This window comes from Saimiri boliviensis, chromosome 9, assembly GCF_048565385.1.
Source record: "Saimiri boliviensis isolate mSaiBol1 chromosome 9, mSaiBol1.pri, whole genome shotgun sequence".
Lineage (NCBI taxonomy): Eukaryota > Metazoa > Chordata > Mammalia > Primates > Cebidae > Saimiri > Saimiri boliviensis.
Window position 1 is genome coordinate 102,356,165 of NC_133457.1, and position 26,068 is coordinate 102,382,232.

General features: G+C 47.6%; 1 long non-coding RNA gene across 1 annotated transcript; it reads left to right on the plus strand.

The window, feature by feature from the left end:
- The first annotated feature begins 10,197 nt into the window (after positions 1–10,197).
- LOC141585537 (uncharacterized) lies at positions 10,198–17,660 on the plus strand. Its single transcript, XR_012519081.1, has 3 exons — positions 10,198–10,317; positions 12,706–12,845; positions 15,707–17,660. It is a non-coding gene; the product is annotated as an uncharacterized LOC141585537 (long non-coding RNA).
- The last annotated feature ends 8,408 nt before the right edge of the window (positions 17,661–26,068 follow it).

Here is a 26,068-nt window from a genome sequence, read left to right on the forward strand (position 1 = left end):
GCTTGCAATAGCCAAAGTTTGGAAGCAGCGTAAGTGTCCATCAACAGAAGAGTGGATTGAAAAAAAAAGTGATACTCACACGCAATGGGGAACTGTTCAGTCATAAAAAAGAATGAGATGTTATTTGCAACAACATGGATGGAACTGGAGGTCAGAATGCAAAAGGAAATAAGCCAGACACAGAAAGACAAACATCACATGCTCTCACTTATTTGCGGGATCTAAAAATCAAAACAATTGAACGAATGGAGACAGAGAGTATAAGGATGGTTGCCAAAGGCTGGGAAGGGTAGTGGTGGGGGGTGGGGATGGGGTGGGGTTGGTTAATAGGTACAAAAACAAATAGAAAGAATGAATAAGACCTAGTATTTGGGAGCACAACAGGGTACCTAGAGTCCATAACAATTTAATTGTGCATTTAAAAATAACTAACAGTATAATTGGATTGTTTATAACACAAAGGATAAATGCTTGAGGGGATGGATACCTCATTCTCCATGATGTGATTATTATACATTGCTTGCCTGTGTCAAAACATCTGATCTGCCTCATAAATATATACCTACTATGTACTCACAAAAATTAAAATAAAATAGTGTTATGTTAGGGGCCAGTGGTTGTGAATTTACCCTCCAAATACGCAGGCTTAACTGTTGAACTGGACTTGGATTATCTCTCAGGGACTTTCCGGTGGATCTTCCAAGGACTTGAAGTATTCACTATCTCCCTCTCTCCCTCTGGCAAATGAATAACTGAATCATGCTCCAATTCTACACTACGTTTTGAGAAATAACAAAATCCGTCACTGGTCTTACATATATGGTGGAGTTAGAGAATGGGAAAGGAGTGTGGAAATGGGCTCGGCTACTGGTTTGCTGCACAGCTGTCCCCATGGAGCCACAGTTTCCTCAGCATAAAGTGGAGGTTATAATCTTTTCTTGTGAGGCTCTTGTAAGAATCCAGTGAAATAATGCATTGAAAGGTTTTAACACAGTGCCTGGCATATAATGGGTTCTCAGCGAAGCTTTGCCCGTGATTTTGAGATTCCCAGGGCCAAGTGCCAGGAAATCTCACCAGGGAACAGGCTTACTTAGGGGAAGGGAGTTGCCTAATTTAAGCAAAATGTCATGGAATTCAGAATGCATTCATTTAATCATTTAATAAATATTTATTTGCTCCTACTATGAGGATGCTAAATACTTGGCATGCGTGCATATATTCACTCCTCCCATACCCATGACAGACATCACTAATCCATCATGGAACTTTCTGCTGAACCTAGAAACTGTTCCAGAGTCCTCCTCAACAGAAAGTGTGGGCAGCTGCTACCAATCAATACATATTGACATGAAGCCGACGCCTATTCACCATCTGAAGTTCACAGTGTATAAAGCAATGGGGTCCAGAGGCAGAAGGCTTGGGTTTGCATTTTGCCACAGACCTTTGTGATAATGTGTAGGCACTAAGGGAGGATATCACCATGGAGTGTACCACTCATATCTCCCTTCAAGAGAAAGTCTGTGAGCTGCAGATGCCTTCAGGATCTGCTTCAGCTTTTGAGCTGAGGCTGCCTGCTTCCTGGGCAGCCTGCAGCTAAGCAACTGTGAATAAGGGTTCATTATTTCTGCTGAATGTAGGATTTCTCTATGAATAATCTTTGTGCCAGAGTCTCCTATTGGGCTGGCCAAGACCTTCTAAGAGCTACACCACAATTTGAAGCTCTTTCTACCCAATCCTTCTTCCTTCCCCCTCTCCTTTCATAAATGTCAGACCTGCATCAATGTCCAAAGGCTCCCCTTTTCTCTCCTGCTCCTTTTCCCATAATCCTTTGCAAGCATTACCCACATGCATCCCTTGGCATTCTTAACTCTGTCTTTGGCATCTGTTTCTCAGAGGACACAGGTGACATCAGCACAAAGCTGCAGAAGACTGGGCTGGAAAGGAGTGATCCTTGTCTTCTTTAATGGGGAGATTAGGGGTGGCACGGAGATTATTGTGAGTGCTAGGGGCAAAGAGTGACCCAGGACAGAGAGGCTGAAGGATACCTCCCTCAGCATGAGATTGGCATTTCCCATTAAAGATTCTTTTTTTTTTTTTTTTGAAGTGGAGTTTTTGCTCTTGTTGCCCAGGCTGGAGTGCAATGGTGCAATCTCGGCTCACTGCAACCTCTGCCTCCCAGGTTCAAGTGATTCTTCTGCCTTAGCTTTCCGAGTAGCTGGGATTGCAGGAGCCCAACACCACTCCCAGCTAATTTTTGTATATTTAGTAGAGACAGGGTTTCACCATATTGGCCAGGCTAGTCTCAAACTCCTGATCTCAGGTGATCCACCCACCTCAGTGTCCCAAAGTGCTGGGATAACAGGCGTGAGCCACCCTGCCTGGCCGAGGACTCTTGATTGCAAGTGACAGAAAGTCAACTCAATCTCAAAGTCAAAAGGGACTTTAAGCGCCTTATAACAAAGAAGGGGTGCCAGAGCTCTGTCATCATTCTAACGGCTTCTTCCCTATGACTAGAGAAGTTGGCTTCCAGGCCTATAAGGTCTCAAGTTGGCAATCCTAGAACAAAGACATCATCAAAATAGTAATCCCAGGGAAGACCCTGATTGGCCTTGCTTGGGTCACATGTCCATTCTTGAACCAATCACTGTGACCAAGGTAATAAAGATATTCAATTGGCTGGAATAGATTCTATGCCCACCCCTGGGTAGAAGCACATGATGATAGCTCTACCAGGGCTGCATGGAGGGAGGAGAAGCTCTTCAAACAGAAGGAGGGGAATGGGAACACAAGGTAAACAACAGAAGCTTTGGTGATCATTACCCACTTCAGAAACACTGAAAAGGAAAATGACCAAAAAAAAAAAAAAGACAGTTTCTTCTCTCAAGGACCTCCTCTTTTCACAGGGGAAAATCTGCTGTGTAAATGTTTCCTGATCAGGTCCTAGGATGGACTTTGGGGAGGGACCTGTGGGTACATAGCGACCTCAGACAGTCTCACCCTTTCCTAGGATGCCCACAATCTAGGTGGGAGGGATGAAATGGAAATAACCTATGGGAATAAAACCTCTTAGAGCGCCTAAAAAAGACTGAAAACTTACCTTGTTCAACCGTCCTAATTAATGCCAGGGAGCATCGCCTAGGAAGGAGTGACTCACAATGTCACACTGTCACTTGGGGGAAGGGAATTGTCTAATTGAAGCTGAATGTCACGAGATACAGAATGCATTCATTCAATCATTTAATATTTATTTCTCCTACTATGAAGATGCTAAATACTTGGCATGCGGGCATATTCTCACCCCTCCCATACCCATGACAAACATCACTAACCCACTGTGAAACTTTCTGCTGAATCAGGAGAACAATCTGTTATACTTCATCTGCTCCTAAAACGTCCTCCTACTGGAGGAGCCTGTGATATACAAGTAGAGACCTTGAGTTCAGGTCCCTCTCTGCCCACTAACTCCCTGAGGAATCTTGGGTGTTTGCCTGAATTCTCAGAATGTCAGTTTTCCAACCTGTACAATGGAACCCATAACCATTGTTTTGCCTCTTTCCCCTGCCTGATGTGAGTCAACAACCCAAGACTTTGTCACACCTCACTAGAGATGGAGGTCCTGAGATGCATTTATTGAGTGTCCACTCTGTGCCAGAGACAGCGTGCTGGATATCGGGCATATCCGGGTAAACGTGGCAGACAGCCACTGCCTTCATGAAGCTCACAGTCTAGAAGAGAGTCAGATTTTAATAATGAATGCCTCATACAAATAGTGGTAAGGTCTTAAAAGGCAGAAAAAGAGCACAAATCAATGGAACCCAGTGGAGGTCCAGAGGGCTTAAGTTGAGATTCAAAGAGAAAACATAAGAAGTCAGGGAAAAGCATTACAGTCGGAGGGAACAGCACATGCAAAAGCCCTGTAGCAGGAGAACACGTTGGAGGCACAAAAGAGGCAGAATGATGGGGACAGGGACACAGGAGGAGTTGGGAGGTGTGGGCAAGGCTCTGTAGACCTGAGAGTTTGAATTTTCTTCTTAGAGCCATGAAAACCCAAGGGAAGGAATTAAGGAGGGAGTAACATGATCAGATTAGGGTTTTTCTTTTCCCTTCAAAAGTTTCCTGCAGTGGCTGTGCGGAGGAGACAGTGGGAGGGGTCAGGGGCTGTAGGGAGACCCACCAGCAGGGGGGTTGAAATGGGAGGCTGGAGAAGAGTTGGGCTCCCAGGGCAGTGGAAACCAAAAGCCAGGGCTCTAGTGGGGCTTGGGGCTGGAGACCCCAAGGCAGGGGGCACTGAGGGCTGTTGGCCCCCACTCCCCAGCACATCCCTGAACCTCTGGAGTTTCTCTTTTCCTCCCAGCCCAGCCCTTTCTTGTTATTGTGGGACAGACTCCATCGATGACTCATTCAGGACTTGGGTTTCTTGTTACAGCAGTCTCCGTTCCCTGATTACTTTGGGCTCCTCTGGGCCTTCAGGCCTCGCCCCTCATCATCTGGGGAGAAAGCCAAGGACCTTGCTAGCTGGCTGAGCTCTAAGGAGGAAGGAGCTGGGACCCTCCTGGCTTCAGGCCCCACCCACGCTTTCCTGCCTCTGGTTTTGCTCATCCTCTTTCCCCCACCAGGGACCCCTGTTCTGCAAGTCCTGCTCCTCCTTCCAGGACCACCTCCTCTGGGAAGCCCTGCCAGGTGGCCTGAGACAGTCTTCTCCACGCTGTTCAGTGGCACCTGTCTTTTTCCTCACCCCCCAGGAGGTCACCTTATGGTGAGTGAGGCAGGGGTGCATTGATGGAACTGTGGACACAAATATGGTAGGAACCTAGAGAAGAGAGCCAATAACACCCCTAGAGATTGGGTCAGAGGAGGTTTCCCAGAGGAAGGGGCATTTACACCTGGGTTTTGAAGGAGGAATAGAAGTTCATCGTGGGTAGAAAAAGAAAAAGGCCTTCCAAGACCCAGAAACTATGTGTGCAGGAGGTGATTGCAAGTTACTTCTGTAACGTGTGAAAGGGGCTCAGTGCATGTAAATGCTTGTCGAATGAATGAATGTTTGAGGGAACATTGAGAAATTTGGTGTGGCTGCATCAGAGCTTGCACACTGCCAGTGGATAGGCCAAATCAGGCAAAGGGGTTAAAAAAAAAACAACCACAAAAATGGAATTCATTGTCAACATCTAAAAACTGGGAGGCTTCACAGAAACTCCTAGAACCGGGCAGCAACCTCTGCCTTTATCCAGGCGCATGCTCTCCAGCTCACCAGAGTCCCTGCCTGGCTCACTTTGCTCATTCATCCTACTTCCTGGGCCCCGGGGACATTTGAGTTTGCACCCCTATCTAGGCATCGCACTGTTCAGCATTCTGGACTATGGGCTAGTCACAGGGCCAGGCATGCAGCAGGTGCTCAATAAATCTTTGTTAGCTAAGTGGATGGACGGTGTGATTATCTTAAAATATGTCCCCAATTTCTTAACCCTCTGGAGTCCCCTTCAGTGTGGGCTGAATTTAGAGACTTCCTGTAAAGAATTGAAAGTAGAAGAAGTCACAGCCTGTGATTTCAGGGACTAGGTCACAAAAGACATTGTGGCTTCTGCCTGGCTGTTTCTTGGATCGCTAGCTATGGGGACAGCCAGCTGCCATGTTGTTAGGTTACTCAAACAGCCCTGTGGAAACACCCGTGGCAAGGAACTGAGGCTTCTTGCCTTACCCAGTGAGGCTGCTTTCAAACACCTGATCCACAGAAACTGTGTGAAACAATAAATGTTTATTGTTGTCTCAGATGCTGAATTGTGATTTAATCTGTTGTTATGCAGCAATAGAAAACTAATATGAGTGGATGGCTGGATGCCTGGATGGAATTATATAGAGTGCATTGGGTAACTGAGGAAGTCCCCTTGGGAAAGTGAGGGTTAGAGCCAGGAGAGCCAGAAGAAGTTTGTAATCCCTGGTCATCTCTGAGCTTTAGGCAGGTTACTTAGGCAGCCAGAAGAGGAGAGAGTTGGTGAGTCTTGAAGCCAAGAGTTCAGCAGAGGCTGGACCACTCATCCTGAGGAGACAGGCTGTCCTGTGTCTCCAAATCCAGCTGCCTCGAGCAGCAGTCCACCCTAGTCCTTCCTACCCTGAGGTCCTGGCTCCATCATTCCTCGGCCCCAGCTGGCCCTCAGAATTGCAGAGGAGGTCAAGACTTCAGCATTTTTCAGAAGCCAAGTCATCCTCCTCACTCAGAGTCTTCTTTGTGTGGAGGAAGCAGTTTCTCGGCTGTTGGGGGTTCAAGGCAGGGTCAGTAGCCTTCAGGAACCGGAGGAGAGTATTGAGAAGCTGGGGCCCTCTGTGGAGATCCTGCTGGCCCCAAAGGCATGGTGGAGAGCCACAGCCACCAAACATCCATAGGATTAGGTCAGCTCTAAGATCCAGAGTACTGGGGTTGTTTGAAATGACCCAGCACATGTCCTGGGGAAACATATGTACAATGGACCCGGCACATATGAGGTTTTTTAAAGTAAATCAAAACAGCACTGAAATGCCATTTTTTATCTATTACATTGGTAAAATTTCAAAAGCTTGACAATGCATGTTAGTGAGGCTTTGAGCAAATAGCAATTCTTATAAATTGGCAGTAAAACCAGTTGGTAAGAAACCTTCTAGGAAGGAATTTGTAATGTCAAACAAAACAACGTATGCATTTACCATTTGACCCAGGATATTTACTTCTAGGATTTATCCTAAAGATGTAATTCTACAAATATGAAAAATGTGTATGCAAGGTTATTTATTGAGGAATTATTTATAATATGAAATAGGACTAGCTATATACTATGCAAACTTTTAAGAAAATAAACAATAAAACATCTGTTTATTTACATACATATTTAAATAATTATGCAAAAGAAATTCAGGAAGGATAAATCAGAAACTTATTGCAAATGGTTACTCATAAGGACATAGTGGGAATCTCTGATGGAGAAGAAAGAGATGGGAGTGAGTTTTCTCTGAATATATTTTTAGAGGGTTCTTGACTTTTTAACTATGCAGATATTTTACATTCTCAAAAATAAAATTAAATAAAGAGGTAAGAATGTAAACTCTAAACTTGTAAACAAAGAAAAAAGAGATGAGCTTAGCTGGATGTCAAATAATAATATAGCCACACAAAGAAAAATAAATTAAGTAAGTTTAACCACAGGAGTCTAGGTATTTAGTGTTACAATTCTAAAACTACTATCTCTGTGTATGATAGAAGAAATGAGTAAATGTGCTGATGTTTGGGGACTCAGGGTTCTCACTATGGGAAAAGGAAGTCAAAAATACAGAGTAGAGAAAGGATTTGTGGCTGTGGCAATGAGTGTTAATTGGAGACACTGATGTGAGCAGACCAGGGAACAGCAACATGTCTATAGCAATTAGCACACCCAGGGCCCAGATCTTGGCTCCTAAATGCCATTCCCCACTAAACAAAGCTAATGCCCTTAGAGAAATGGCTGATTCCAGGATTGGGCAGGGAAAGTGCAAGGTGAATCTGAAGCATCTCGTGTCAAAATGCGAGGAAACAGTCAGTGAATGATGAGGCCCAGTCTGAAGGAGCCAACTTAAAGGGGCTCCCACTAGCCAAAGTCCAGACAATTTGATTCTTGAGAGAAGAACGATGAGGTTTCTCACTGTTGGAGTGAGAGGCTATAAACAAGCAAGGGACTAGAATGATCCATGTGACAATGCATTTGAGTTGGAGACAGCAGCTTCACAAAGATTCAGATGCGGATAGGTTAGTTGATAGATATGTGCATACAGAAATATTTATAGGTATGTATATATACAGAAGTTCATATATATCCTTGTTCTATCAGCTGAGAGCACTTAGAAGCACCAGCATTGCAGCAGCAACAAGCATTTAACATCCGGATTTTGGTGTCTAATTCCATTCTCCAGTAAAAGAAAACAGGGATCCCTAGAGAAATGGCTGATTCAGGCTGGACATGGTGGCTCACGCCTGTAATCACAGCACTTTGGGAGTCTGAGGGAGGCAGATTGCTTGAGCCCAGGAGCTCAGGCCAGCTGGGCCAACACGGTGAAACCCTGTCTCTACAAAAAATACAAAAATTAGCTGGGCATGGTGGCATGTGCCTGCAGTCCCAGCTACTCGGGAGGATGAGGTGGGAGGATGGCTTGACAAGCGAGCTGAGATCACACCACTGCACTCCAGCCTGGACAACAGGCTGTGTGTGTGTGTGTGTGTGTGTGTGTGTGTGTGTGTGAGAGAGAGAGAGAGAGAGAGAGAGAGACAGACAGACAGAGACAGAGACAGAAACAGAGAGAGAGAGACAGAGAGACAGAGATGGCTGATGCAAGCAAGGACTGGGGTAGAAAATGTACAATGTACAAGAGGAGTCTGCAGCATCGTACAGTGACAGAAGGTAAGACAGTGCCAAAAAAACAAAAACTAAAAACAAAAAACAAAAAAACCCGCAAGATGGAAGGATGTGAAAGGGACACATAAAACAACTGAAAGAACTTCTAATAACCAAAGCTGGATGGAACAACTTGAACAGGAAAATAAAGCACACACTGATAGAGATAAATGAGTGCATAAATAAACAGTCACATGTCACTTAATGACAGGGGTCTGCTCTAATAAATGCGTTGTTACAGGGGTCTGTTCTGATAAATGCACCGTTAGGCAGTTTCGTCATTGTGTCAACAGTGGTGTACTTACACAAAGCTAGGTGGTATAGCCAGCTACACATCTAGGCTACGTGGCACAGCCTACTGCTCCTAGGCCACAAACCTGCACAGTGTGTTACTGTACTGAATACACACTGTAACATAATGTAATTGTAACATAATGGTAAGTATTTGTGTATCTAAACATAGAAAAGGACCCATAAAAATACACTTACCATGAATGGAGCTTGCAAGACTGGAAGTTGCTTTGGGTGAATCAGTGAGTGAGTCGTGAGTGACTGTGAAGGCCTAGGACATGACTGTGCCCTGTTGCAGACACTGTAAACATTGTACACTTAGGCTACGTGGAATTTGTAAAAATATTTTTCTTTCTTCAATAATAAATTAATCTTAGCTGTAATTTTTTTACTCTCTAAACTTTTTACCTTTTAAAACTTTTGACTCTTTTGTGATAACAGCTTAAAACACAAACACATTAAACAACTGTTACAAACTATTTTCTTTCTTTATATCTTTATTCCATTCGCTTTTTTTCTACTTTTAAATTTGTCTTAATTTTTAAACTTTTTTTGTTAAAAACTAAAATGCAGGGCCAGACCCAGTGGCTTGTGCCTGTAATCCCAGCACTTTGGGAGGCAGAGGCAGGAGGATAGTTTGAGGTCAGGAGTTCAGGACCAGCCTGGGCAACATGGCAAGACTCTATTTAAAAAAATTAGCTGGGCATGGTGATGCATGCCTGTAGTCTCAGCTACTTGGGAGGCTGATAAGTAGGATGGCTTCAACCTAGGAAGTCAAGACTGCAGTGAGCTAGGATCCCTCCAGTGCCCTCCAGCCTGGGCCACAGAGTGAATCTTGTTGCTAAAAAATATAAAACGAAAAACAAAAATAACTAAAATGCAAACACGGGCCAGGTGCAGTGGCTCAAGCCTGTAATCCCAGCACTTTGGGAGGCTGAGGCAGGTGGATCACCTGAGGTCAGGAGTTTGAGACCAGTCTGGCCAACATGATGAAACCCCGTCTCTACTAAAAATACAAAGTTTAGCCAGGCATGGTGATGCATACCTGTAATCCCAGCTACTTGGGAGACTGAGGCAGGAGAATCGTTTGAACCTGGGAGGCAGAGGTTGCAGTGAGCCAAGATTGCCACTACACTCCAGCGTGGGAGACAAGAGCAAGACTCTGTCCCACTCCCCGCAAAAAAAAAAAAAAAAAAAAAAAAAAAAAAAAAAAAAAAAAAAATGCAAACACACATATTAGCCTAGGCCTACACTGGATCAGGATCATCAATATCACTGTCTTTCACTTCTACGTCTTGTCCTACTGGAAGGTCTAAGCAATGGGAATTTCCCAGCTCCAGTGTAATCTTACGGGACCACCATCATTGTTGGCTGAAGAGTTATTATGCAGCACATGACTATAAGTGGGAGACATTAGGCAAATTTCCCATGCAGAAGAATTCCAAATCGTTTATGCAGATACTTCGCCCCCGAGGAGATAGAGCATAAATAAATAACTTCCACTCCCAAAGTGTGGACTGCACATAGTGACTTCCTTCCAAAGTGTACAGTATGGGAAAGAGGAGAAAGGGCAACGTTACCCTGGAGAAACCTGACAGACGCGACCTCGGCCAGGTGATCAAGGCCAACATCAACGGTAAGAAATCATGATGATACTGTGTACTCTTGATATGCCGTGTAAGGATGGGGCGCTTGAGAAACAGGCTGCCTTAGACATTTCTATTCTGCCCCCGCCTGCTGTGCAAAGATGTCCAGAGAGGGTAACTGTCTTCTCCAAGGCCACACAGCATGTTTGCCACAGGAGTGGCAAACACCTGACTGGCCTCTTCACAGCATCATCAGAGTTGCCACGCCTATTTCACAGAGAAGGTAAGGGGGACCCTGAGGGCTTGCGTAATTTGCCCACAGTCTCTTAGGTGGTACAGCTGCAAAAAGAAAAAAAAAAGTAGAGAATCTCCCCAAGCCACCCACACCCCAAAGAGCCACAGCTTAGCTCAGCTTCCTCCCCTCCCTGGATTCTCAGCAGTGAGATGTCTCCCTCCCCAACACTCGAGCTTCCTCTCCCTCCTTTTCCACGGGGACAGCCCTTTTCCCTCTGTGGCCCCACTTCAGAACTCTGCGGCCACCCAAGGACACCCCAGGCCTCTTCCTTACGGTGTGAAAAAATTGGGCAGATGCTATAGTGGTGGCTCCAGGGAGGGGGTGGCGCTGCTGCCTCACCCAGCAGGTGGCTGGGAACTTAGCTCGTGTTGAAAGGGCTAAACTGTCCTGCACAGCTGTGCTTGTTTTTCTTCCCTCTTTCAGTCTGCAGCCTGATAGGGGAGGGGTGAGTGGGAGGTGGTCACTTTTCCTCCTGCCTGCGTTCCCCCATCCCAGCGAGTCCTCGAGGAGCCCGCACGTGCTGCTTTCACCTGGTTTCTTATAAGCCAGAGTCTCAGGTCCGCAGAGTGGGAAGGGGCCTTAGAAGCCATGGATCCAGCTGTTGGCACATCAGAATGACCCATGGGGGTGTAATCCGGGCAGATATCTGCCTCCCTCAACAGGATTAGAACCCCAGGGGTTAGGACCAGAATTGCAGTTTTAATAAACACAGCTGGTTAGTTAGACCCAGCTTGACTATACAGATTGAGAAAAACTGGGGCCCAGAGAGAGACAGGGACTGCTCAGGGTCACTCAGTGAGACCTATGGTTGGACTCAAGCTAACTCCATTCATTCATTCATTTTATTTTTATTTATTTATTTTTGAGACAGTCTTGCTCTGTCTCCAGGGCTAGAGTGCAATGGTGCGATCTCAGCTCACTGTAACCTCTGCCTCCGGGCTTAAGCAATTCTCCCACCTCAGCCTCTCCAGCAGCTGGATTACAGGCGCCCACCACCATACCTGGCTGATTTTTGTATTTTTAGTAGAGATAGGGCTTCATCATGTTGCCCAGGCTGGTCTCAAACTCCTGACCTGGTGATCTGCCTACCTCAGCCTCCCAAAATGCTGAGACTGCAGGCATGAGCCATGGCACACAGCTCATTCATTCATTTTATTCATACATTCCTTCATTCATTTATTCATAAACACATTCACTCACCATTGAGGACTTCAGGCCCTTTGCCAAGGGGTTTCCAGAGCAGGAGTTTGCACACAAGATGCTCACAGTAAGCAAGCATGTAAGCAACAAACAGATCCTTCAGGAGCACAATGATGAGTACTGCAACTGAGATGTCTGAAACACCGCAGGAGCCCAGGAAGGGTACTTGACCAGGCAGAAGGACAGTGGTCAGGGAGCGAATCCTCAAGGAGCCATAGAATATATCTATGCAAATGGCCAGGCACTGTGGTTCATGCCTATAGTCTCAGTACTTTGGGAGGCTGAGGCTGAAGGTTGTTTGGGAAGCCAGAAGTTTGAAACCAGCCTGAGCAAGGAGTTGGTTGAATTTTGTTTGTTTGAGACCAGATGAGCAAGACCTCATCTCTACGGAAAAGGAAAAACTTAGCTGGCATGATGGTGCACACCTAGCTACTTGGGAGGCAGGCGGGAGGACAGCTTGACTCCAGGTGGTTGAGGCTGCAGTGAGCTATGATTGTGCCACTGCACTTCAGCCTGGGCAACAGAGTGAGAGCCATCTCTAAAAAAATATATACAAGTAATTTTTTTAATTAAATGAAAATTTGAAAAACAAAGGACCCTCCAGGCAGGAGGATCAGCATGAGCAGAGGCTTGGAGGTGAGTAAGAGTGGCGTGGATGGGCAGCAAAAAGCAGTTCAGTGTTGCAGGAGCCCAGATTTGTGCAGCAGAAAGAGACAAGAAGGTTATTGCACCTGCTGAGTGCTTACTGTATGCAGGGCCCTATTCAGGCACTGGGTTAAGGCACCATGAGCAAATGCACGCAAAGCCTCTGCCCTCATGGTTCTTCCATTCTAGGAGAAAGAGAAGAAAACTAAACCACTAAGCAAACCAAGGCATAATATTCATGAGGAGATAAGTGCTGAGGGGGAAGGAACGCAGAGTAACGGCTCCTATTTCATGACAGGTAGCCAGGGACGGCCTCTTGGAGAAGACATCCTTAGCGGAGACCTGAAGGAGGCAAGGCAGGGATCGGTGAAGCATCTGGGTAAAGCACGTTCGAGGAGGAGGGAGCAGTGAGCACAAAGGTCCTGAGGCCTGAGCAAGGTGAGGCTGGAGACAGGTTGGCGGGTTCAAAGGAGGACCTTATGTGACATGCTAAGAATTCTCCTTTCTCTTCTTTTTGTAAAGTGTAAGAAGCCAGTGTTGGGGCTTTGTGTTAGTCTATCCTCACACTGCCATAAAGAAATCCCCAGCTGGGTCCAGTGACTCATGCCTGTAATCCCAGCACTTTGGGAGGCTAAGGCTGGCAGATCACTTGAGGTCAGGAGATCGAGAGCAGCCTGGCCAAGGTGGTAAAACCCTGGCTCGACTAAAAATATAAAATTTATCCAGGTGTCATGTCACAAGCCTGTAATCCCGGCTACTTGGGAAGCTGTGGCAGGAGAATCACTTGAACCCAGAAGGTGGAGGTTGCAGTAAGCTGAGATCATGCCACCGCACTCCATCCTGGGTGACAGAGCAAGACTCCATCTAAAAAAAAAAAAAAAAAAACCTGAGACTGGTAATTTATATAAGAAAGAAGTTTGAAGTTTAATTAACTCAGTTTCACATTGCTAGGGAGGACTCTGGAAACTTACAATCATGGCAGAAGGCAAAGGAGAAGCAGGCACCCTCTTTACAGGATGACAGGACGAAGTGAGTGCCAAGTGAAGAGGGAGGAGCCCCTTAAAAAAACATCAGATGTTATGAGACTCACTCATTAGTGACTATTGAACTGGGAGATAAGGGGGCCCAGGACAGAACAGAACCCCCAGGAAAACCCAGGAAAAATATATATATAAATATATAAATATAAATATATAAAAATATATATATATACTTTTTTTTTTTTTGAGACGGAGTTTCGCTCTTGTTACCCAGGCTGGAGTGCAATGGTGTGATCTCGGCTCACCGCAACCTCCACCTCCTGGGTTCAGGCAATTCTCCTGCCTCAGCCTCCTGAGTAGCTGGGATTACAGGCACGTGCCACCATGCCCAGCTAATTTTTTGTATTTTTTAGTAGAGACGGGGTTTCACCATGTTGACCAGGATGGTCTCGATCTCTTGACCTCGTGATCCACCCACCTTGGCCTCCCAAAGTGCTGGGATTACAGGCTTGAGCCACCGCGCCCGGCCCAGTGATATATATTTTTTAAATGATTATCAGATAATCAAAAGGAGTGTCCACTGAGTTTGAAAAGAAGTTTTTTCATGTATCCAAACCACAAATGTTTGTGAGGCTTCTGCTGTGCACCCAGCTTTGTTCTTGGCACTGGAACTGATGAAGGAGCAGAGCTTCACTGCCCCCACAGGCTGGGTTCATTTCCTAGGGCGACCATAACAATATGCCACCGATGGAGTCACGTCAGCAAGAGAAATCTATCGTCTCGCCGTTCTGGGGACCAGAAGTTTGAGATCAAGGTGTCAACTGGGTTGGTTCCTTTGAGGGCTGGAAGGGGAGGCTCTGTTGCAGCCTGGCTTCCTGTTCGTGTGTCTTCATGTTCATGTGGCATCCTTGCCAGATGTACGAGTAGCCAAATATTCCCTTTTTACAAGGACGCCAGTCTGTTGAATTAGGGCCTCCCGTAATGACCTCATTTTAATGTGGGTACCTTTGTAAAGACCATTTCTTCAAATAAGGTCACATTCTGTGGTATTGAGGGGGTCGGGAATTCAACATAGGAATTTTCAGAGGGGGAACACAATTTGACTCGTAACAGTGGCCTTACATCGAGTGATGGAAGGGAGGTGATAAGCAAAGGGGTCTATAACACCTCAGGAGGCCAGGGAGCTGGAGAGGAAGAAAGCAGCCCAGGGGAAGTCCCCGATGGACAAGGGGAAGGGTGGCTTGTGGGTAGAAAGTGGGTGGGAGCAGAAGAGGTAGATGGAGGCGTGGAAAGTCGCCGGGAGACACGTGAAGCTTTGGGGAGCTTTGGCTGAGCAGGGAGTCCAGTGTGGTGGCCAGAGGGAAGCCTGAGATCAAGAGGGTTTCTTATCTGATTTTATGATGAAAAATCTTGTGAGCTGAAAAGACAAAAAACATGTATATCAGAAAAGGAAGGCAAGGCCGCAGGTGGCGGGTCGGGCCTTTTCTGGGTGTGGAGAGGGAGGGAGGGAGGAGGAGAGGCAGGTGCGTGTGTGTGCATGGCTGGGATGGGAGACCTGCTGAGTGAGGACCTGCCGGGCTGCCACGGCCCTGCGGAGGGAGGAGCCTCAGCGCTTGGCTGAGGGATACAGGAAGCTTGCAGGGTGTCGGGGCTCCAGCCCGCTCTCTGTCCCCAGACCTCCCTCCCAATCCCCAGTGCACCCCGGTAGCTTCTGTCCTTCTGTTTCCTTCCCATCTCTCCCAGCGTCCCTCCTATGTCCTGTGGATCTCTCCCTCCCCACAGCTGTCCTGCTGATCAATGCATGCTGTGTTCTCTCTGGCTCCCCTCCAGGTGTCCCCGCCTCACAGGGGCCATGGCCTCACCCCGGGGATGCACAGGCCTGTGGTCAAAGCAATCTCCATCTGGCCGCAGGGAAGTTCCGCCTCCACATCTATGACAATATTTGAAATTCTTCAGAAGTTGCATTTTATGTTATCACGCCCATTGGGTCCTGCCCACCTTTTGAAAACCCTCCAGGCACCCCCGACTGCTCAAAGAACAAAACCCAAACACTTTTAAGTGACGTCCAGGCTTCAGCTTCTGAATTGCTATATAGCAACTTTTTATCCCAATTTTAGATTTACAAAAGAGTTGCAAAGACAGTATGAAAAATTCCAGGATACCTTTCCTCCTGGTTCCCCTCATGTTAACATCTCACATCACCACAGGACATTTATCAAAACTAGGAAATTAACTTCAGTACAATGATGTGTTACTTTTATATAGGAAATGAATGTAATTATGGATTTCTTTTCATTTTTATTGTGGAACATGCCATAGAGACAAAGAAATGGAACACCGTGACCCCTGACACTCTCCGAACTCTCCTTCCCGAGCAAACCCCCCTTCCTCAATGATTGAAGCAGGGATGTTACTTTATGGGGGTGAATGATGACATACAGAGAAAGAAGAATTCATTACTCCCAATTCCAGGACAGGGCAGCACACGATGCCACACAGGGCCACAGGAGCAGCGCCAGGAAGCTGTGCAAATGCCAGCATCATGTTTCCCACACATCCTGTGGAACAGACACCCTTGGGTGAGCAGGTAGAAGCAGGAGCAAAGAGAGCACCAGGCCGGAGGCTTTATTGGGGTTTCCATGGGCAAGGCAAGGCATACTAAACATCGTGCTCTCAAAACGGCACACAGTTTAAAACAGATGAATTGTTTATTTCTGGAACTTTTCAGTTATTTTTGGACCGAGGTTGACCACGGGTAACTGAAACCACAAAAAGTGGCAGATAAGTGGGGGCTGCTGTAGAGCATATGATCGTCTTCATATTACAGTGTTTCTGTTTTCTTTTTCTCTCTTTTTTTTTCTTTTTTGAAACAGGGTCTCAGTCTGTCACCCAGGCTGGAGTGCAGTGGCACCATCTCAGCTCACTGCAGCCTCCGCCTCCTGGGTTCATGCAATTCTCCAGCCTCAGCCTTCCTAGTAGCTGGGATTACAGGCACATGCCACCACACCTGGCTAATTTTTTTTGTATTTTTGGTAGAGACAGAGTTTCACAATGTTGGTCAGGCTGGTCTCGAACTCCTGACCTCAGGTGATCCAGCTGCCTAATCTCATTGTGTTTAAAGTTTCATTAAGGAATCTTGTCATAAAGTTGCTCTCCTATATTTTATTATGAGATTGTAAAGTTTTACCACCTATATTTAAATCTCTAATCCATCTGGAATGGATTAAAGATCCACTGGGATGAGATAAGGAATCATTTTTATTTTCTTCCACGTAAATAGCGAGTTACTCTGGGACCACTTCCTGGGAAGACCACGCTTTTCTCCCGGATTTTCAATGCAGGTTGTGTTGCTTGCCACCTTTTCACATACACGTGAGGAAAAAAATGTTAAGAAAAAACCCAAGCAAAATAGAATGGCAGGCAACACATTGTCCCAGCAAGTCTGTGGCTACCTGTTTATCCTAAAGAACTGTAAATGAAAAAAAAAAAAAAAAATTAACCTCAAAGATGTCGTTTATAGAAGCCGAAATCAGAAAGCAATCTAATTGCATAGGCAACAAAAGGAATTGTTTAAATAAATTTTTGTACATCTATACAACGGAACATTATGCAGTCATCTAAAAAGATATAGTAGATTTTAAGGTGGTGACATGGAAAGAGAAATTGAAAAGCGCAGACTACGGACCGGCATAGAGATACAGTATAACCCTCACAATGTTATCTAGAGGTATGTTCTTAGACAAATCACAAAAAAGGGACGATATATACCAATGATTTGTCTGTGTCATCTGCCTTTAAAAAAAATTATCTTCTTAGCATCCCAGTATATTATATGAATTTTTATAGTGACAGCAGGCAATCATAAATAAATCATAGTTCACTTTCTCCATGTTAAAAAAAAAAAAAAGATGTTGTATATGCTAGGTATCATACCATAGGACCCAGCAACCCATTCCTAGGTATTTTCTTAAGAACCTAAGAAAATTCCTGTTCACACGAAAGCCGGTATGTGAATGTTCATCACAGCTCCATTCGCCCAAAACTGGAGGCAACCCAGATATCCTTCAGCCGGCGCATGGATAAACCAGCTGGGGTCCATCCACACAATGAAATATTACTCAGTAACAAAAAGAAACAGTATTGATGCAGGCGACGCTGTGGATAAACTTCAGAGCACCGTGCTAAGTGAAAGAAGCCAGACGCAAAAGACGACGTACACTGTAATTCCATTTATATGACATTCTGGAAAAGGCACATTTATAGGAAAACAAAACGTCAGGGGTTGCCGGGGGTGGGGAGGGTGGGAGAGATTTACTATAAAGGGGCATGGGACGTTTGGGGGGTGAAGGAACTGCTCTAATCTTGACTATGGTGACGATTACACGACTATGGGTTTATCAAAACTCATAAACTTATACACTAGAAGGGGTAAATTTTACAATATGTAAATCACACCTCAATAAAGAATCTCAAGCTATAAAAGCTGTCGCAGGTAATGCCTTTGTAAATTAAAATAAACCAACAATGTGAAAGCGAAAGAAAAATATGTGATATGTAAGAATATTTAATCATATGGGAAAACATTCACAGTATTGTCCAATGAATATCCATGTTGCACAACGCTATAATACACAAGTCTATGTACACCAAGGCACACATACATGCACACACCGTGTGTGGAAAAAAGGAACGCTGGAGGAACGCCACAAATGGTGTCCACAAGTGTCCCTGAATGGAGGAGTCACTGCCGGACTTTATTTCCTTCTGCTCCCTGGGTTTACTGTTTTCCCACTACGTTTCCCACGATGTTTTCCCGCTGGCGTCCACGGCTGGCTCAGGGAAGCTGGGAGGAGGTGGCCACTCCGCAGCTGGGAAAACCGCAGCCTCCAGATGAACCCTGGGCCCCGTCCTGTCTATGTTTAGTTTTCCTCCCTAGGCAGACAAGGCGGGAGACTGGAAGAAGGGAGCAGAAAGTCAGACTCAGAAGCCCGCTCCAGAGGCCACAAGGCAGCCTGGCCCTCTCTGAACCAGTGGCTCCCACTTACCGGCCCCACCCTTCCGCCTGGACTCCTGTGGATGAGTGGAAGGCCAAGAGAGTGCCCTCTGGTGCCCATCAGATCGACCCCCAATTAATCACTTAACCCTGTGACCCTGGGCCAATTATTCATCCTCTCTGTGCCTTGGGTCCTCAGCCGAACATGGGGGTAAAGACAGTGCTTGCCTGGTGGGGATGCTGGGTGTGTATACATGCATATACACATGTGCAAAGAGCTTAGAGCCACCCCTGGCACCATTTCCATGCTCAGTCAATGTTTAGGAGGATTGTTGTAAAAACCCAGCAGACTGACGTGTAAGCCTACGGTCCCATCTCAGGGCATGTGTGTGCCACAGGACTGTAGTCCTGACAGCCCAATAATAATGTTATAATCACTCAAGGACTTCACCTGCGTTTCTGAGCATCCTGAAGGAAACAGGCGCAGTCTACAGAACCGCTTCCTAGCGCTCGCCTCTGTTCCACTGTCCACTTCCTCAGCACAGTCACTGTCATGTCTTTACAGGTCCCCCTTCTCCAGACTTCCTTCATTCAGCCAACAAGCACTTAGTGAGCACCTGCAAAGTGCCAGCTGCTCTGCTAGGCTCTTAGAATAAATTGGAAAACAAAACAGATGAAAAATGCCCATTGTCCACATGTAGATTCCAGAGGTCTCCCCAGAGCAAAGTCCGGACCCTTGGTTTTCCTCTGCCCCACCCCTTTCTGCATTCTGCACCCAGAACCCAAGAAAACCCTGCAGCCCTTCCTGGGAGGGCGGGGGAGAGGAAAGGTCTGAGTTGGCCAAGCCAGGCTCTCCAGCAGGCAGGGCTCCAGCAGAGGCTGGGCACCTTCGGCCGTCAGCGACTGTGTCCCATTACCCGTGGAAAGCACCAGCAAATGGTAGGAGTTCAGCAAGGGTGGCTTCATTGTATAGTGGGTGCTGTACCCAGTTGGATTGGCAGCAGCTTCTGGGCACAGGGCCTGGTGATTGTCCACTCCTTGGGGAGCTTACAGCACAGGGTGAGACGCACAGTAGGCTCTTGGTGGCCAGCAGGGCCCTCTGGGGTACCCTATGGGTGAATCTCTAGCTAAGTCCATGGAAGGCCCATGTCAGAATCCAGTAATGTGCTGGGGAGGCGAGCTGGGGTGGGCTTGGAAGTGGTATTCATCAGCCCAGCCAGGGCTCCTCTTAAAAGTCACAGTGCTCAAAGCCAGCACAGTGCCTCACCCCTTCTTATGCCCTCACCTGGCTCATCTCCCATCCATTAGTCCTCAAGGTACATCTGTGAGTCCCATGGGACAGGTATCGGGTGCAATGGGAGGAGATGAGGGTGGGGACTTGCCCTCAAATCTACCTCTTACTACCTGTGAAGCGTCAGCAACCATTCTGACCCTCTGTGTCTTCATCTGTAAAATGCAAACATCAGTCTCTTTTTTTGGTGGAAAGGATTAAATAAGATGTTGCATATGCAGGCATTTGAGGGTTTTGTAAATGCTCATTCTCCCTTTTCCCTCAGGAAGAAAGCTTCCACCTTCAGACTATCAGGCATCTGGGAACAGACCCCAGGACACTGCCTTCATTGGCTCTGACCACCTATGGTCACCTCAGTTACTGATGCCACATATGCACGTTCGTGTATCCCTCACATATACACAGAAACTCATGGGCATTACATCAACCAGGCTTCCTAACTGCAAGCAACAGAAAGCAACAGTGACTGATTTAAGCAGAAAAAGAACTTCTCAAAAGGATATTATTTGACTTATGGAGTCACAGGGGATTCTCCAGATCTCTACCTGGAAGGCAGAATAAACCTCATTAAAATTAGCTGAGAAGCACACTTAGCATTGTGCCTTGCACAAAGTAAGTGCTCAGTAAATGTTATCCAATAATAATGAAAGCACGTCTTATGGTGTGACACTTCTGCTCAAAATCTTCTCATAGATCCAGTTGTCTACCATGGAAATCCTGGCCTCTGGGCTGTGGGCACTCGTGATGGGGGAGGTGGTGCAGGCTCCGAATTCTTTCATGGGTCTGCAAACCCACAGAGCCATGGAGCATTGTCTGCAGGCCAGCACACATCCTCCGCCTCCTGCCTGCTTCTCCGCTCTCCTGGTTCCTTCTCCCTCCTCTAGGAATTCAGCGTTGCTACTCTGATTGGCTGGATCTGGGGACATTGACTGAGCCTTGTTTTCTAGTGGGCAGGAGGCTCCGTGGCTTAAAGGCCACTGGCCCCGCAGCCAATGAATCAGTACTTTGTTTCCCCAGGTAGAGTGCAGGGGGTGGGGGTGGGGGGCAGGGAGGGGCAGGGAACTGGCAGGACAAGCTTAGGGCATTCTGTTTCAAGGTCCCTCTAGCCAAACATGATTAAATGTCATCCCACATGCCCCTGCCTCTCCGTGTCGGATGGCTGTAAACTGGGACTAAAAATCGCAAATGTGTTTAGAAGAGTTGCTAAATTCGCAGCAGCTTTTTCTCAATCAGTGGTTTGCAGATCTAACTGCCAGCACGAGAGGACCTCTGTAATTGAAAAACCTGGAGGGTCACACGCCACCCAGAGCAAGACCAAAGGTGCCTCTCAGTGCCTTTGCTTAAACAGTTCCCTCCACCCGGCCTGCCCTTCCCCTATGCCCATGCTCGGCCATCACAGATGCCAGCTCAGAGGGGCACTGGTGTCCCGCCTGGACTGTGCCACCAGCCTCCTCACACCCTCCAGCCTTCAGCACTCCCTGCCTGACCCCACCCACACATGTAGCAGGCAGAGGGACAGGTCCACGAGTGCATATCTGGTCACCTTGCCTGCACTGAGCCCTGCCCTGCAGCCAGTTACCTGGCTTTTCCACCAGGGTCATCTTCCTCCTGGACAGTGGCCGTCTGACGGTGACAGACCTAGGCCCAGGTTTCTGGGAATCAGGAAGATGAAGCAACAGAGAAAGCAGGTTGGGCTTCGCCTCCTTCCCCTTCCACAGGAGACTCCTGCCTGCCTGACAGAGGAGGTGTGAGTCCTGCCACTTCCTGGCCTGTGAGATGTCCCTCAAGGCTGGCGCAGTGGCTCACACCTGTAATCGCAGCACTTTGGGAGGCCAAGGCGGGCAGATCACCTGAGATCGGGAGTTTGAGACCAGCCTGACCAATATGATAAAACCCCATCTCTACCAAAAAGAAAAATAAAACAAACAAACAAAAAATACAAAAATTAGCCGGGTGTAGTGGTGGGTGCCTGTGATGCCAGCTACTCAGGAGGCTGAGGTGGGAGAATCACTTGAACCCAAGAGGTAGAGGTTGCAGTGAGCTAAGACCACGCCACTGCACTCCAGCCTGGGCGACAGAGGAAGATCCTGTCTCAAAAAAAAAAAAAAAAAAAAAAAAGATGCCCTTTTTTCCCTGAATATATTCAGTCACCTGAGCTGCTGAGAGGCTCTCCCATGGCTCCAGTCAGTGGGAGGAACTGGAAGTCTCAGGAGAGAAGAAAAAAGGAACCCCAACCTTTGCAAACGCTTGCTCAGTGCCAGAACAGCTCCTAAGTGCCCTGCACACATTTGATCACACTGACTCCTCCAGCGAGCCCTATATGCTGGCATTACAATCCCACTTCACAGATGAAGAAACAGATGGCAGAGGTAACCACCCTCTGATCCCACTCCTAGACGCTTCCTCTGGGAGTAGGATCCAGCTGAGCCACACAATCAGCATTTATCCCCCCGACAAAGAGTGATAACTGCCTCCTTGGCTCAGGCCTGGCATGCCAAGGGCTGTACATTTTGTGTGGAATAAACGTTAAGATACCATGAGAGGGAAGGAGGTCAGGGAAGGCTTCCTGGAGGACGCGGTACTGCATACCAGGTGGAGGGAAATGCATCTTCAAAGGTGTGGAGGCGTGGCAAAGCGTCACGTGTTCAAGGTTATCTCTCTACGTTAGTATTTCTTGAGAGGGGCTTCCCAACCCCGTCGCTTCCCTCTACTCAGGATCAGGGCACGGGGCTTACTGGTGGAAATCTGCACAGTCACATAGCTCTGGGTGGTTGTAGTGGCGGTGCGAGAACCTATGGGGTGGGATGCGGAGGGCCCAGTGAGCCTAAGTGAAGGAAGTGGGCGTTGTCCCTTGGCGACGTGAAGCAGAGGGGGATGGTGCTGTGGGCTTCGGAGAGATCTCTTTGGCAGGTGTAGGTGAACAGCTCGGAGCCTGACCATCTGAGATAAGACGGGAGCAGCCCTCAGGAGGCCAGGCAGCAGGAATCAAGGTCTGGATTTCCAAGTGGTCAAGAGGATAAAAAGGAGAGAGAAAGAGCGAAGGAGGGCCTGAGGAGGGCTCCCTGGGTTCCGGCTTTATGGAGGAGGTGACGGGGGGACTGGGTTTGGAGAGCAGGTGGAACCAATGAGCAGTGCAGCCCTCGCACCCGGGCAGGTCAGGCCCCCGTGGGCCCATACCTCAGGGTGCCCACAACATCGAGTCCCTTCCTCAGACCCTTTTAGGTCCCACTGGCACCTAGAACAGCCAGGGATGGCAGTGCCATCGGTGTGGGCACTCCAGACCCAGGGTCAGGCCCCAGCCTGCGTCTCATTCCTCATCTATTCCCTGTGGGGCACTTCCCAGCCCTGCACCCTGAGGATGGGTCTGCCAGGTGCGCTGAGAGCTCTGGAACTCTCCTATGAGGCGTCCTGGGGCCCTGGGGCCAGGTCCCAGTTTCAGGAGGGTGCCTGGAGAGCTGATCATACCTGCTGGCCAGTGCAGTGCGACTTTGGTGGGGTCATGTAGAAATGGGCTGCCAGAATGGCCCGACATGCTGATTTAGGGTGACTCCAAAATATTTGCCCAGGGCTCTGGCTTCCCTAAGGACAGCAGTGACTGCAGCCGCACTTCCTGCCTGTTGGTACCTAGACACTGCCCTGAGACCCTGGGTGCCTTCCTGCTACCCTGGCCACCGGAGACGGGGTGACCAGGTGAGGTCCTTGGGGAGGCCACCCTGGCCCTCACTGGCCAGGGACTCCCACCTGCCGGCCCCTCCTCACGTATGACACCTCCACCTTCATCACACGGTCAACATCAGTATCCCCAGCAACAGGACCATTTGATGTCGCATGATCTGATGCACTGAGAAGAACGCAGCGTCACTTCTGTGATTTTCCTGCTCAAAAGGCACGACCTGAATCCAGTCCCGGGGAAACAACAGACAAACCCAAACTGATAGACGTTCTGCAAAGTAGCAAACCAGGCTCCAAAAATGTTAAGTCATGAAAACACTGAGAAACTGTTCCAGCTTAAGAGAGACCAAGAGGGCCAGACGCAGTGGTTCACGCCTGTCATCCCAGCACTTTGGGAGGCTGAAGCGGGAAGATCACCTGAGGTCGGGAGTTCGAGACCAGCCTGATCAACATGAAGAAACCCGTCTCTACTAAAAATACAAAATTAGCCATGCGTGGTGGCACATGCCTGTAATGCCAGCTACTCAGGAGGCTGAGGCAGGAGAATCGTTTGAACCTGGGAGGTGGAGGTCGCAGTGAGCCGAGATCACGCCATTGCTCTGTTGCACTCCAGCCTGGGTGACAAGAGCGAGAGTCCATCTCAAAAAAGAAAGAAAGAAAGAAAGAAGGAAAAGAGACCAAGAGACATGAGCAGGAACCACAATCCACAACAGGAGGTCCTGGATTGAACCCGAGATCCGTTCGCATCCTTATCAGTACCGTTGGTGAAATGGGAATGGGGTCTGTGGATTAGCTGGTAATACTGTATGTTTGTGCTGTGATTATGCAGGAAAGTGTCCTTGTTTTCAGGAAACACAAACTAAAATATTATGTGTCTACTTACACCCAAATAATTCTGAAAAAAATATTTACATACATACATCTATACACATATGTATTCATATATAGATATGTCTGTAAAGATAAGTTTAGTAAAATATTACTAACTTGGACAATTCGAGTGAAGTTTATGTAGAAATTTTTATACTATTTTTGAAACTGTTCTGTAAGTTCTGTATTATTTCAAAACAAAAAATTGAAAGCAATTTTAGAGTCTTAACAACCACAATTTATAATAGACATGGCTGCCTAAATGAGCATCTAGTATGAACTGTAATGCATTAGCTCATTTAATCTAACATTAACGACACAAGGCAGATATTATTTATCCCGTTTTACAGAAAAGGAAAGAGTCTCAGAGTGGTCGCTGACTTTCCCGAGGTCACACAGCTTGAAAGCAACAGAGGCAGGAATTGAACCCAGGTCAAACAGGCTTACGAACCCGTGCTCTCAACCTCTGAGAGATGGAGAAATGGGCAAGTAAACGGATGACAGTTACACAGGGCAGCAATTATGGAGGCAGACTCTGAAGGGAGCACAGAGAACCTGGAAGGCTCCATGTAGGAGGTGATATTTGAACCGGGCCTTGAAGCATGTCTAGGAGTTTTCCAGTTGTAGAAAGAAAGTCTCCAGGTAGAAGAAATGGCATAGCCAAGGGCACAGAAGCTTGAAAGGATAGTTCCCTATTTTTGATGTTTTTCTGGGCCTCACCAACCTGTGGGTGGAAACGTGGTCACATTAAGGATCCATGGCTTTTTGTCATTGCCTACAAAATACCCCTCATCCTTCTCCAGGAGTCCGAAATCCACAGTCACCTTCATCACATAACGCAACAGGAGGTGCCCGCTCTCCTCATTTTGAGGACTTCGACATCCCTTTGCCACTTTTCTGCTTGCATGGCCTTAGGCGAGTTACCTAACTTCTCTGAGCCTCAATTTTCTCATCTGTGAAATGGAGCCAATGATATCTACTTTCAGGGTTAGATAAGGATTCAAAGAGAATGTCAGCCAAGGGCATGGCTTGGTTTCTGACATGAATTAAGCCCTTCAAAGATGGTGGCTGTTCTTACGAAGGAGAGAGGAGCAAAGACTGGTCCAGGTTCACACAGCCAAGCAGAGGCAAAGCCCCCGGTCTCCGCTGACCTCTCTCTAACCCCAGCCTGCCAATGTGCCCAGCTCGTGCTCTCCCCAGCATAGGGCAGAGCTGGGCCTGGAGCGGGTCTCGGCTGGCGCAGGTTCTCTCGGGGCTCAGCCTGCCGGGCCTTGGCCGGAAACACACATATTTCCTAATGTGCCCGAGGGGAAATAACCCCGAGTGTCAGAGACCGTTGGACATTTGGCAACAGCCAACTGCCCATATTGCTTTTCCTCCCGTGATCCTCCCTCAGGCTGGAGGAGGCCAGGCCTGCGTGAGCCAACGTTGCGGCACAGGGGAAGCTCTCCAGTTTCCTGAGCAAAAGAAGCCAGCGAGGCCTCCCCCACCCACACCCCTGGAGAGCACTAGGTCTTGTTTTCCTTCCCCTCGGCCTTCCGCTCGTCCCAGACGCTGCCCTCTGCGCAGGGCTCAGGCCTTCAGTCTGAGGAGCCATCCTCCTCCCATCAGCCCCCAGGCACCCAGGCAGACGTCTCCCCCTGGAAGCCTTGGGGATTTGCCAGGCCAGACTGAGCTTGTCCTTCGTCTCCAAGCACTTACGGTCTGGAACTATGCTCTGACTCTTCTTTCAGTGTATTCACTCTCGAGTATATCTTGTGTCCCACTCTGGGACTGCTGATGATAATAATTAATATTAGTATTGATAATATCGAGGAAGATCAGCCCCCGCCCTGCGCGCCTTGGAGGTTTGTAT